At 41.3% G+C, this 13455-nt stretch overlaps 1 protein-coding gene across 1 annotated transcript in view; it reads left to right on the top strand.

Moving 5' to 3' along the window:
- The first annotated feature begins 533 nt into the window (after window positions 1-533).
- LOC306923816 (solute carrier family 23 member 1) overlaps window positions 534-13455 on the top strand; it is a 253967-nt gene continuing 241045 nt past the window's right edge. The window contains exons 1-2 of the mRNA XM_079502136.1: window positions 534-571; window positions 3362-3437. The gene's annotated coding sequence lies outside the window, so the exon portion shown is untranslated. The remainder of the gene's footprint in view (window positions 572-3361; window positions 3438-13455) is intronic.

The following is a 13455-nucleotide window of genomic DNA, read 5'->3' as shown; positions in this document are numbered from 1 at the left end:
TGGATCTACACCATGTCATGCAATTCCACATTCCACCTCATATTTTAGTTCAAATTAGAAATGTCAAAAGATGCAGCCCTTCATAGTGTCATTTGCCTACAAAGGTTGTGTTTGGCTACTCTTAACTTGACATTTCCAGGTATTAAATTCACAACCATACATCATCAAAATATAAACTGTAACCTATATCACAAAATATGCAAATCTAGTTCAAACTAATTATTTAGAAACATTTCAACAATGTCATTTAACCTTTTTATGTTATTAGAAAAATGAAAAGAAAATAATAGCCTACTTCTATAGTCATAAAAGTCATTAAAAAGTAAAATGTGACACAAAAAAGAGAATCATACAATGTTGTCATTAAGGCATCAATGTCACAGTTCCACCATCAAAATATGAAACATACCATACTATACAACACACACACACACACACACACACACACACGCGCGCGCGTACCAGGGAGTTGCATGCACATGCACACACACTGCACAGCTGCCAATAATTAGGCCTATAATTACCATCAGACCGGCTGAAGTGACCGTGTCCGTGTATCATGGGTTGATTGGTATGTATGTTTCCTTCAATGCATTTTGAAATAACACACGTGGACTTTGTGGGTTTCAACATAGGCCTACCGGTATCTGTTTATTCTTAAATAAGTTAATGTTAAGGTTTGTCACCCGTCGCTCTGCAGTAGGCTACTGTCTAGCCTATGTCTGGCACGCCTGTTTTAGACTTGGAACGGGAGGCATACTTTGGTTTGTAGTAAAATTAACGTTTTCGGTAGCTTAGGCTATTTGGAAATTCGGTCGGTACGGTACCGGGGTAGGCTACGGTAGACTATCGTCTTCCCAAATAGGGTTCCCTAGGGTGTTTCCTCCGTGTAGTGGAAAGCCTGGTGACGCGAGGTTTGGGAAAGTGCCATGATCAATCAAAATATATTTAATTGTCTTTTTAAGGACTTTAGTTTGCACCCAACAGGCGCGTGTCATGTCATGACATGTATGCACATCTGCACCCCTTTTTAAATTTAGTACAATGTTTTTATTGGTATTAAACAGAATGGAGGGGCCCTACAAATATTGTGAGTGAAACGAAATTAAATGAAAATTCAGTGTGTCAGGCTAACAATATCCTGATGTGGAAGACATTTTAAAATAATGAAAATGGTTATATTTATGGGCACTCAAAATCTGTAAATATTTTATTTTGTTGTGGTGTCATTAAACTTAATGTTGACAGTCACATGGCACTGACTATCTAGACGTCCCCGGTCAGTTCAGAGTTTGAAACTTTGAATGAAAAATGATGTGCATAATGTAATTATTAGCCTACATACTAGTCCTTGCCCGTTCAAATATATGAACACCAAATTATGTACAGTGTGGGTCTGTGGGTACAGCGATGTAATAGATTCTATTATTGATGTAGGCCTATATGTATTTTGAGGTATAATCAGTCTGCTGTCAGAGGCACTTGCCTGTGGGGTGCATGCATGTTGGTTAGAAATACTAACAGTCCTACTCCTACATAGTCCGGCAGTCAAGGTGGACGGGTGGGGAATTTGGTGAATAGTCTTTTTTATTGGCCTAAAATATTCTCTATATATGCATATATTCATGAATCCACTTGCTGACCGGCTGTCGGTTTTGGGCAATTTCTTTTATAGGGGTTTCTTGTGACCCTACCATGGCAGACAAAAAATGTCTAACAAAGGTAATAGAGCATGCACCTCCACTCCAGCCCAGGTGCTGGACAAAAGGCAGTACAAGAGGAGAAAATAGAGTCCGCAACACTGGTATGAAAACCAGTGTTGACAAAAAATGTCTGCCATGCCATGGACGGGTGGGACATTTGGTATAGTATAGTCTTTTTTATTGGCCTAAAATATTCTCTATACATATATTCATGAATCCACTTGCTGACCGGCTGTCGGTATTGGGCAATTTTTTTATAGGGGTTTCTTGTGGTAACAGGTCCGCTCGCCCCTTTTCCAACTCGCCCCAGCGTTTTTCCGCCGACCTCACGCCGACAGCTCGGTGCGGCGGTTCTTGTATTCTTTATTTTGTTTTACTGAGAATAAGGTTAGAAATAAGTTTAGGGTTAGGCATAGTTTTACTGGGGTTAAGTTTAAGAATAGGGTTAGGTTTAGGCATCGTTTTACTGAGGTTGAGGTTAGGAATAAGGTTAGGTTTAACCGTTTAAGCATAATTTACTTAGATTACTTTAGGAATACCAGGCCGCGCTGTTCCGCCGGCTGTACGCCCGGGGCGAGTTGGTATAGGGGCGAGCAGTCTCGTATTCTTTCTTGTGACCCTACCATGGCAGACAAAAAATGTCAAACTTTCCTTTTGCTTTAAGTAGCATGTAACATGTCAAACTAGGGGGTTTTCATGATTCTGAATCCATTCCAAGCATTAGTTTTGCACAAAATACACTCCTTGGGCAAAATGTGCTGACCTCATCATCACATTTGTCATGACGTCTATGGCCGTTTTTAGCCCAAGGAGTGTTTTTTGTGCAAAACTAATGCTTGGAATGGATTCAGAATCATGAAACCCCCCTAGTTTGACATGTCACATGCTACTTAAAGCATAAGGAAAGTTTGACATTTTTGACAATTTGGCCTGCCATAGGATGTTAATGAAAAAAGAATTGCCCAATAGTGACAGCCGGTCAGCAAGTGGATTCATGAATGTATGTATATAGACAATATTTTAGTCCAATAAAAAAGACTATATACCAAATGTACCACTTTAAACAAAAGAAGCTGCCGGACTAACACCGTAGCTCCGTTTGGAACCTCTATATCTAGCTGGTAGAATTGGAGTCTAGCCCGTCGACAAGTAGTGGATTAAAATGATAAAACACTTTCGCAGTATTTATTTCAAAAAGTAAATACAGTTGAAAAACGTATCATAGGCCCCTAACATTTTAACTGAGGCATCAAACAACCGCTTACAAAGCGGTTGCAAATGGGTGTGTGGAGGCAGCGCCAGCACTTAGGCCGTATCCCACGGATGCGCCCTTCCGGACACAAAACGAACGAACGACGGCGCAAGTCCACAGGGGCATGGAAACTAGGGGGTACTATTTTCTGCCTATCGGGACGTAACTCGAACGGCGCTGAGTCGGCTCTGGTGGCCGTCGCAACGCTCGGCACGGCGACTCGCTCGGCTAGCGACTCGCTCAGCGGTGCCTCACGTGGCTCAATGACACCAGAGACGATGCGCCTCCATCATGGTCACAAAAAGCAAACGCTCCCATAGTTTCACTTCCGGGTTTTCCAGTATGTTGATTATCACAGACTGGAGGTATTTCTAAGGTGCTGATCACGAACATTCTCTTGATTCAGGGGTGATAACATCCGAAGCGGGTGCGGCAATGGCCTATACGGACGCACCGGCGCTGTGTGGAGGACACCAGTATAGGTGAGTTGAAACCTACAGCACCTGTTAGCAATTACTCAAGCTCATTAGCTATAGGCCCAATAGCTAATGCTATTATAGCTATTGGTCCTATAGTTATTACATGGTATGTGTTTTATTGTTGTAGTAAAAGATAACTGATTGTTATAACTGTTGAATTTGAAGTTTTACAACAAATGCAAGATTTTGCATTGACAGCATGGCAGGTGCATTGATGTTGTCGTTTCATACAACATAAGGAAGCAAGCCCAAATAAGCAACTACAATTTAGAAACAAAAAAATGCAACCCGCAACTTAGTATTCACAAGCCGCTTTACAGAAAAACGAACCCAAATTTGACTTGACAACATACTGTACGTTGTGCACTGCACGTATGTGTTTCACTAAAACATAATGCTCTCCGCTTTTATCTGGTTCCCAAGCACTGGGTCACGGACCAATTTCTATGGGACTCATGACTCAAGTAAAAATTTATTTTACAAACAAACTCATCAAACACCACACCATGCCAGTTATAAAACGTATTCGCCTCTGTCACCCAATATGCAGCAGCCAATGCTATGTCTTATAACAACAAGTAGATTCACTGATAGTTGCTGTGGAAGTTAAATACTAGGTCAGAACAAATTAATTTGTGTGTATGCAAATGTGTGTGTGTGTGTGTGTGTGTGTGTGTGTGTGTGTGTGTGTGTGTGTGTATGTGTATTGCAGCACCGTGTAACCTAACAGTTTCAGTGTTCTCACACTCATCTTGTGTTGCCTGATAAAATGGACAGAACTTAAAACGGCTTTGGTAAATTATAGAAATGCAGACCGTGACCGTTGCCCGTCTCAGCCTCAAGCAGGTGATTGATATAGTAAGTGAGGATAAAAGGACGACTATTCGGAACACAGCTTGGTCCAGCATGGCCTTCTTTTGTCGATGGCTTCCCTGTAGTGGGGAACATGCAAAGAGAAACTGTACGAGGTTCTTTTATATAGTTCTCTGTAGTAAACGCTTTTCAAGTCCTTCAAGTTGTCTCAGCGGTGTAATCCTTTTCAGTTTCTTTATCCCTTTTGATTCTCTCAAACTCTTTTGCAAGGAGCGAAGAACTTTTCTCAAGTGAATTTTATGTAATTCTCTCTGTAAATTCGCTCAGAGGTTGCATGAGTGCATACTGTATTATGTCGGTTTTGTCTGAGTGAAGAGCCGTTAGATTTTTTTAAAGCATCCATTAAGCAACCACCTCTTTTCCCCCATCAGAAGAGCATTATCCTTCATACCAGTTGAATTCATTTATTTTATTAATTTTCCTCATAGTTATCTTGGGCACAAAACATTATTTATTCATTTAAAAAGCTGACCCAATACACTACCTGTCACTTAATTACTCATTATTTGTCAATGATATTCTGAAGTTATGTCATATACAAAATGCCTAATAAAAGCAGTATTAAAAAGAAAAAAAGCTGACCCAATGTTATATGCCAGCAGGTGATAAGCAAATGACCACCTGACATTTGTTATTGCTCTTGGTATCCAACCATTTACAATGACAAGTGCCCTACATAGAGTACATACTATAAATACATACAAATTCTCAGAACACTGTATTACCATGATATGTTGCTGCAGTGTATCATAAGGCAGCCACGCTATACACAAAGAACTGTATTCACGTGAATACACGTGTGTGTGTGTGTGTGTGTGTGTGTGTGTGTGTGTGTGTGTGTGTGTGTGTGTGTGTGTGTGTGTGTGCGTGTGCGTGTGCGTGTGCGTGCGTGTGTGTGCACTACTCACGTGAACTTGGTGGCCATGGCCTCCAGTAATTTCATTCCAAATCAATGAGCAATAATGTGAAAGTCAACACATAAACATTGTATTAATAAATACATAAACTGTGACCTGTTGCCCGTCTCAGCCTCAAGCAGGTGATTGATATAGTAAGTGAGGATAAAAGGAGGACTGTTCGGAACACAGCTTGGTCCAGCATGGCCGCCTTTTGTCGATGGCTTCCCTGTAGTGGGGAACATGCAAAGATAAACTGTACAAGGTTCTTTTATATAGTTCTCTGTAGTAAACGCTTTTCAAGTCCTTCAAGTTGTCTCAGCGGTGTAATCCTTTTCAGTTTCTTTATCCCTTTTGATTCTCTCAAACTCTTTTGCAAGGAGCGAAGAACTTTTCTCAAGTGAATTTTATGTAATTCTCTCTCTAAATTCGCTCAGAGGTTGCATGAGTGCATACTGTATTATGTCGGTTTTGTCTGAGTGAAGAGCCGTTAGATTTTTTTAAAGCATCCATTAAGCAACCACCTCTTTTCCCCCATCAGAAGAGCATTATCCTTCATACCAGTTGAATTCATTTATTTTATTAATTTTCCTCATAGTTATCTTGGGCACAAAACATTATTTATTCATTTAAAAAGCTGACCCAATACACTACCTGTCACTTAATTACTCATTATTTGTCAATGATATTCTGAAGTTATGTCATATACAAAATGCCTAATAAAAACAGTATTAAAAAGAAAAAAAGCTGACCCAATGTTATATGCCAGCAGGTGATAAGCAAATGACCACCTGACATTTGTTATTGCTCTTGGTATCCAACCATTTACAATGACAAGTGCCCTACATAGAGTACATACTATAAATACATACAAATTCTCAGAACACTGTATTACCATGATATGTTGCTGCAGTGTATCATAAGGCAGCCACGCTATACACAAAGAACTGTATTCACGTGAATACACGTGTGTGTGTGTGTGTGTGTGTGTGTGTGTGTGTGTGTGTGCGTGTGCGTGTGCGTGTGCGTGTGCGTGCGTGTGTGTGCACTACTCACGTGAACTTGGTGGCCATGGCCTCCAGTAATTTCATTCCAAATCAATGAGCAATAATGTGAAAGTCAACACATAAACATTGTATTAATAAATACATAAACTGTGACCTGTCTGACATTAGGAAAGAGGAACAAAATACCTGCTTTACAAATAAATAAATTGTATTCATATCAGGTCCATGCAGTCACATTTGTCTGTCATTATCCGTGGCTGCCTGTGCTCGCAACTCCCACTCCCACTATATTCATCTACAATGGAAAACACAATATGGGAATAGAGCCCAAATATACAGTATAGCCTTATAGACATTATGTATTCCATATACAGCCACAGAAAACTCGATACCATTTTTTGTGGAGGGATTTGTTGCACTCTGTGTAACTCACCCAATAATTGACCTCGGATTCCAGGCTTTCTCAGAAAGAAAGCCTTGGTGTTGAAGTGAAAAGTGGATTGAAGGGGCCAGTGTTGACATGTCTGCTTATTAAAAGCGACTTTAATTATTATTAATTCATTCATTTTAAAATGACCCTAAACGATTGCATTGCACCAGTCAGTTTTCGGGACAAACGTGACAGGATTCCCCGTGCCGTCCCGAGGTCTTCGGGATGTCTGGTCATCCTATTAAGCCATGGCCAGTTGTAATACACACACATTGTGCATTGAGCCTGAGTCAAACCAATGTGATTAGCCGGGTGTGACTGCACTTCAGGTGTGGTTGAGATCCATATCCATCACTGTTATAACATTTCATATTTGTCATATTTTGTAGTTTTGTTTCATACCAATAATGATTGTAATTAGGGATGCACCGAAATGGAAATTCTTGGCCGAAACCGAATACCGAATATAGGAAACAGTTGGCCGAAAACCGAATATCCGAATATGATTAATATTATATATTTTTTTTTCCTACCATTGCTGTCATTACCATTACCAAAGCTACCTGATTTATGGCAAAATAAATGGTTATGGCAAAACTTAACTTAAATAATAATCACTATTATGGGTCCATAAAACATATTTTCAGCGCTTTTGAATGCATTCATTGCATACACTATTCAGTGATATATTTTCTGCCTATTCGGGCCGAAACCGAATAGGCCGAAAATGCATTTTTAGCCATTTTCTGCCGGCCGAATATTCGGTGCATCACTAATTGTAATATTGATAATGATAATAACAATACTGATAATGATGGTGATATCCTCCTTTTACATTCTCATCTCAGCTGTCTGGTCAGCTCCTCCTTCACAGCTGTCTTCTTCATGTCCCATGCAGACATCAGGACATGTGAGCTTCATATGATCTCCCATATCGAATTTCCATTTTCCAGCCAAAAGCACCTGAAGCATCGCCACTTCCAGTCCCAACACTACCTTTTCTCAATGGCCAGCCCTCTCATGACAAGCCCTCCGTTTACCGTGACATGGGAGTGGATGGATTTCACGTTGGCTTGCAAATGGTTTCACGTTTGGTATGTGGAACACTCTTCAGCTGATCTGAAAGATCCTACAGTGTTTATTTTCAAGTTCCCAGTCAGATTCCCTGAGCATGTGTATTACAGACAGTACTGCCAAACATGACAGAGCAAGAATGTCCTATCAGAACTGCCCCTGCCGTTTTTGTCCTGGTCTGATTTCAGATATATTTCTAGACCAAGATACATATGCTTTGTACAGGACCCTGCGTAAAAACTAAAGGGGCATTTCAGTTCAATTTTATGAAAGTATCAAATCACAACAAGTCGTCTCACCCTTGCAATCGGCCCCGGGAACAGGCCCGCAAAGTCCCGTACCCTGCTTATTCATACTGTAATAATAATATGTCTACATTCAATGTCTACATTCAATCAGAGGAGATCATTTCCCCTACTGGGTAGCCTACTGCAGAGTGACTGAGTAACCCCCCCATCTCTCTCTCTTGTGTGTGCAGCTCGTCGCAGCATACGGTAAACTATTTCTCTGTGTGCAGTTCCTCTTAAATAAACAGCCCCCCACCTCGTGCACGCTTGCTCACAGGTGTATACAGGGCTCACTAGATATAGAGCGTCGCAGTCCCGCCCCCTACCATGGACCAGGAAATGAATCCCAATGCATTTTTCCCATAGACATTTCAAAAAGTATTTATTTAAAGACGGTTACGCCGCGGACAAAGCCAACTCGAGTCGTGGCAACTCATGACAACACAAACAATATTTTGGACCAAACAAATAATTACAAAGAAGAAAAACAACAAAAAAAGTGTTGTAACCTGCCGTTTTTTTCTTCTTTCTAATTATTTGTTCGGCCCAAAAAATTGTGTTTGTTGTCATGATTTGTCACGACTCGAGTTGGCTTTGTCCGCGGCGTAAACGTCTTTAAATAAATACTTTCTGAAATGAGGAAAATGAACGGAGAATCATTTCCTGGTCCATGGTAGGGGGCGGGACTGCGACGCTCTATTGCGGTAGCCTACTATGCCGGACTAAATGGCAAGACATTTTTTGTTGTGGGCAGGAGCGACAGTCTTTAGAGTATTATTTACTATTACAAAACATGCATTAACCACTTCAGCCCTATATATTCCGGCTATTTGAAAACGTGGTGCGAGCTTGTAGATCTGCTATTTTCAAAATATTTGTATACATTTTGCAAACTTTAACACTTTAGACGCCCGTTCCCATAGGGGGGGCGGTAGGTGCCGAGTGCCAGCTAAATGTGCCACATGAGCAGAGAAGAAGAGCTCTTGTTGTGCCTTAAAAACTGAAAGTACTGATACCCCCTGGTCTACTGAGGCTCACAGGAGGTCACTGTTTTGTTTAGCGGGAGCTCGAATTAATGTTTTATTAGTCTCCGATCGTGGTATCTCATCTCATTATGAGCCATAATGACATTAAAGACGGCGTGTACGCAGGGATGGATTTTGGTTGTTTCTTACATGGACGCTAGCAGTGGCTAGCGACAAAGCTAAAATAAGGTGAACGTTTTTTTAAGCATAGTTTTCATACCTCATCGCAACGTCTTTGGTAACCTGTGCATTATTAAATAAAACTTGGCTAATCGGCTGTGACGTCCATCCTGTTAAATGGGACGTTCTGCATTAGGAACACTTTAAGTACATTTTGATGCCAAATTGCCAATACTATTACTTTTGTATTTTTACTCTTAAAATGTGGAATACCGGACTTTTACTTGTTCCTACAGTACATTGTAGTGTTGATACTTTCACTTACCGTAAGTACAATAACAATAACCTGATTATAATCTGCTACAGAATAGATGCTCTGCCATCTTTGCTGTTGTTCAAACTGTCTAAACTCTAATGCATGTATGACTGTGAGAGACATCATGGTATCTCTCAAATGTGTTTTGTACTATACTATAAGAAGAAACTATTATGGCCAGTCTCTATACACACAGGTGGTGTTTTTAGGTTTTGTTTTTTAGTTTAAAAAAATCACCAGAAAATAGAGGGTGGTAGAGAAAGCAAAACAGCCCTGTAGCCAGCTGTGTACACAGAACCAGTCAGTCTCATGCTGTTGAGCCTTCTAAAAACCAATGAACAACATAATTTCATTCACTGTAAACGAACAGAAGACATCTGCTGGTTGAAGTTCAAAGCATTTGAAGACCAACGGTGTGATAGTGGAGAAACGTGACTTTTTAAAACAAGTGAATTATCTCCCTACAAATTGTACCACGAAATGTCCCTGAACATTTCGTGGTACAAGATCCTGCCAACATTACAGAGCTGCATGACATGACTGCTTTCATTCCATTTTCATGTTGTGCAGAGCTCAACTCCTTCCCCTGAGTTCCAAATTGTACACGCAGACAGGGCCGGATTTACCCTCCAATGGCCCCCGGGCTAGACAACATCTCAGGGCCCCCCTGGGCTGCGCGGTGCGTTTCGATCGTGCGGCCGGAAAAAAAAGTGGGTAATTTGTTTTAATTTCGCTGTAATTTTGGGGTTCCCTGCAGCCCCCCCAAAAGAGAAAGGCAGGCAGGCAGGCAGGCAGACAGACAGACAGACAGACAGACTAATGCAGCCACTAGTAGCCAGTAGTGCACTAATGCAGTTTAACAGCAAAATATTTCACAATGTGCTCTATAAAATCACAGTAAGAGAGATGAGCAATAAAGAAAGAGTAACTAATAGTGCACCAATGCAGTTGCCAGTTTTACAGCAAAATATTGGGGGTATTCTGTTTTACAGACAGACAGACAGACAGACAGACAGACAGACAGAGTCGCTGTGCATGGTAGGCTTTAGGGCTTTCCACAGCTACCCCACAACACAGCACCACTGTTTGCAGTGCAGACTGTTGTATGTTTTAACCATAACTAAATATACAATAACTAAACATAAATCTAACTTGAATTGGATTGCAATACTTTACAATTTCAAATCATTTCTGATGTACGAGCCCTTGGCAATGTAGTAAACGTATGTTTTCTCATGCCAATAAAGCTCCTTTGAATTGAATTGATAAAAGATGCTGCCCAACTAAAATATAAAATGTTCAGATCTACATGGAATGGCCAGGTCTCTGCAATTTCTGTCTTGTGTGATGCAAACCCATACAGCCTTGGGCAGAGGTTATACAATATAGAGGCCAAAGATGTTATGACAAATGTCAAGCAAGTTATAAAGTTAAGAATACAAATGAGAAGGTGTCACTGATACTGGTGGGAGGAGTACCACAGCAAGGGCACTGGATATAATATATGAACTGCCTATACACTATTTCAACAACCTTCGAAACTACAAACGAACGAACAATGGCGAGCCACTCACGGAGATGCGTATTTGGATGGAGGTGCGATGATCTTGACACCCTCCTGGACAAGCTGATCCTGAGGAGAAGAACGTCCCTGCCCACATCAGGGATGTGGGTAAGAAAACAGACCTACCTTCCACTACATCTGTGAACATCCTGAACGTACCCAGGGACCCATACACCTCAACATTATCAAAATCATTCTCAAACATGATCAAATTCTATCAAATTCTATCTATCTATCTATCTATCTATCTATCTATCTATCTATCTATCTATCTATCTATCTATCTATCTATCTATCTATCTATCTATCTATCTATCTATCTATCTATCTATCTATCTATCTATCTATCTAATTAAATTTACATTACAGGCAGTTGTTGGTGCACCTCCGACGGTGCCTAAGCGCCAGCTGTAGGGTTTCAGTTGAGAGCCAACCTGACCTTGCCCCTTGCTCGCAGGTAGTGACCTTAGACTCTGCATGGCAGGGGCGTCCTCCTCCCTGAGCCAGGCTTCCTCATACCTGATGGTTTGGAAGCGTAGGTTGATGTTGGAAACTCACGGGCCGCTTCCCTCAGGCCCACTTCAGCCAGTACCTAAATACCAGCTGCAGGGTCATCAGCTGGGAACCATCCTTCACTGATGTTTCGCTCCTTTAATCACCAGAACATCTCAGGATGGTGGGGCAGCGGTCAGGGACGTCTCCCTGCCGCTCCCCTGCAGCTGGATTTTCACTGTGTGGCATCTCGATTCCCCCAACTCCTGTCTTTTCTTCTCAGCCAGAGCCATAAACTTCCCTTTTCCGCTTCCTCCGAGAGATCCTTTAGGACCTTCTTGGCCTTTGCTGTCGTGAAGCCGATATACCTCAAGAAGCGGTTTGTTGAGAGGCCGGCATAGCCGCGGCAGCCGACTTCCACTGGATAGGTTGTTGCTCTCCAGCTTTTCTCTTGGCATTCTGCCACTAGATCTGCATACCGGGCCTTTTTCCTCTCGTAGGCTTCCTGGATGTTCTGCTCCCAAGGGAGCTATCTATCTATCTATCTATCTATCTATCTATCTATCTATCTATCTATCTATCTATCTATCTATCTATCTATCTATCTATCTATCTATCTATCTATCTATCTATAATTCAATTATTAATCACTCGCAAATATTACAGCAGCCTACACTGAATGTCAAATGATACACCAGCAGCAAATTGGCATTTAATTGTTGAAAAATCCCATCCATTCTCCCTCAATAGCTGATCTTTTTGCCCACCCCTATGAATAGTTATATCAATCAGCATGCTTGGGCACACACTGATGACATCAGGGGTCTCCATATGGGAATAAAAAGGACAGGGTGCAGTAGTCCTACAACTACAACCTATCTCAAACCCTCACCCTAAACCTAACCTCCCACGGGGCAGCACACCGAGACCTAACCTTAACCCATGTCTAACCAATGACTAGTCTAAACTAAGTATGCACCCCAAAGGACAGACACAGAGACTTCCGTAATTTGGCCGTATCGTCACACCGGTGGCCCGAACGTGTGGGCTGGTGGCAGACCGGTTGATAGGAGAAACCGTTTTTTCCGACTTGCTAACGGGGGGCCACAACATAGGCGGCTTGCTGTGGTTAGCTACAACAGAGATATGCATGCATAGGGGTGAGAGGAAGTGATATGCGACACACACACACGCGCACGCACACGCACACACGCACACGCACACGCACACGCACACACACACACACTAATATTCACAATCACAACATAGTTGCCCGTTTTGGCTCTTCAAAATAAGGGTTGAACGGGGTTATAAATCCTGGCAATATAACAATAATTAATTCATTAATGAATTAATGCTGGCGGGGAATTTAACATAAGAGTGGAGTGGGTGGAGCTTAGCAAATGGTCCAGTACACACGGGAGATATATCCTCACTATGAAATACAAAACTATAACAGGTGGATACAAACGATAGTGTTCATGACTTGCAAGCTGTCCATCCATGGATGCATCTGTCTCCATTGCTAGTGACCAGTGTTGGGCATTAACGAGTTACTAGTTACATATTACTGTAATAGTATTACTTTTTCCAGTAACGAGTAAAGTAAGGTATTACTCTGCCAAAACTAATATTATACCTATTTACTTTGTAAAAAATAGCACATATTACATATTACTCTGGATTTCTTGCGGCTACCGTTTGAAAACATTTCATTTAAAAGGTCAGAGAGCGATTCTCGTCCGTACAAGATATTATCTCGTATGTACAAGATATTATCTTGTATGTACGAGATATTATCTTGTACGTACGAGATAATATCTTGTACGGACGAGATATTATCTTGTACGTACAAGATAAAATATATGTTGAATGCATGGCCATTCAGGGGCTCCGTACCCAACACTGCTAGTGACCAATCAATATAGTCAGCAGCA

The sequence above is a fragment of the Electrona antarctica genome (assembly GCF_951216825.1).
Source record: "Electrona antarctica genome assembly, chromosome: 5".
Taxonomy (NCBI): domain Eukaryota; kingdom Metazoa; phylum Chordata; class Actinopteri; order Myctophiformes; family Myctophidae; genus Electrona; species Electrona antarctica.
This window is presented reverse-complemented; position numbering and strand designations above follow the sequence as displayed.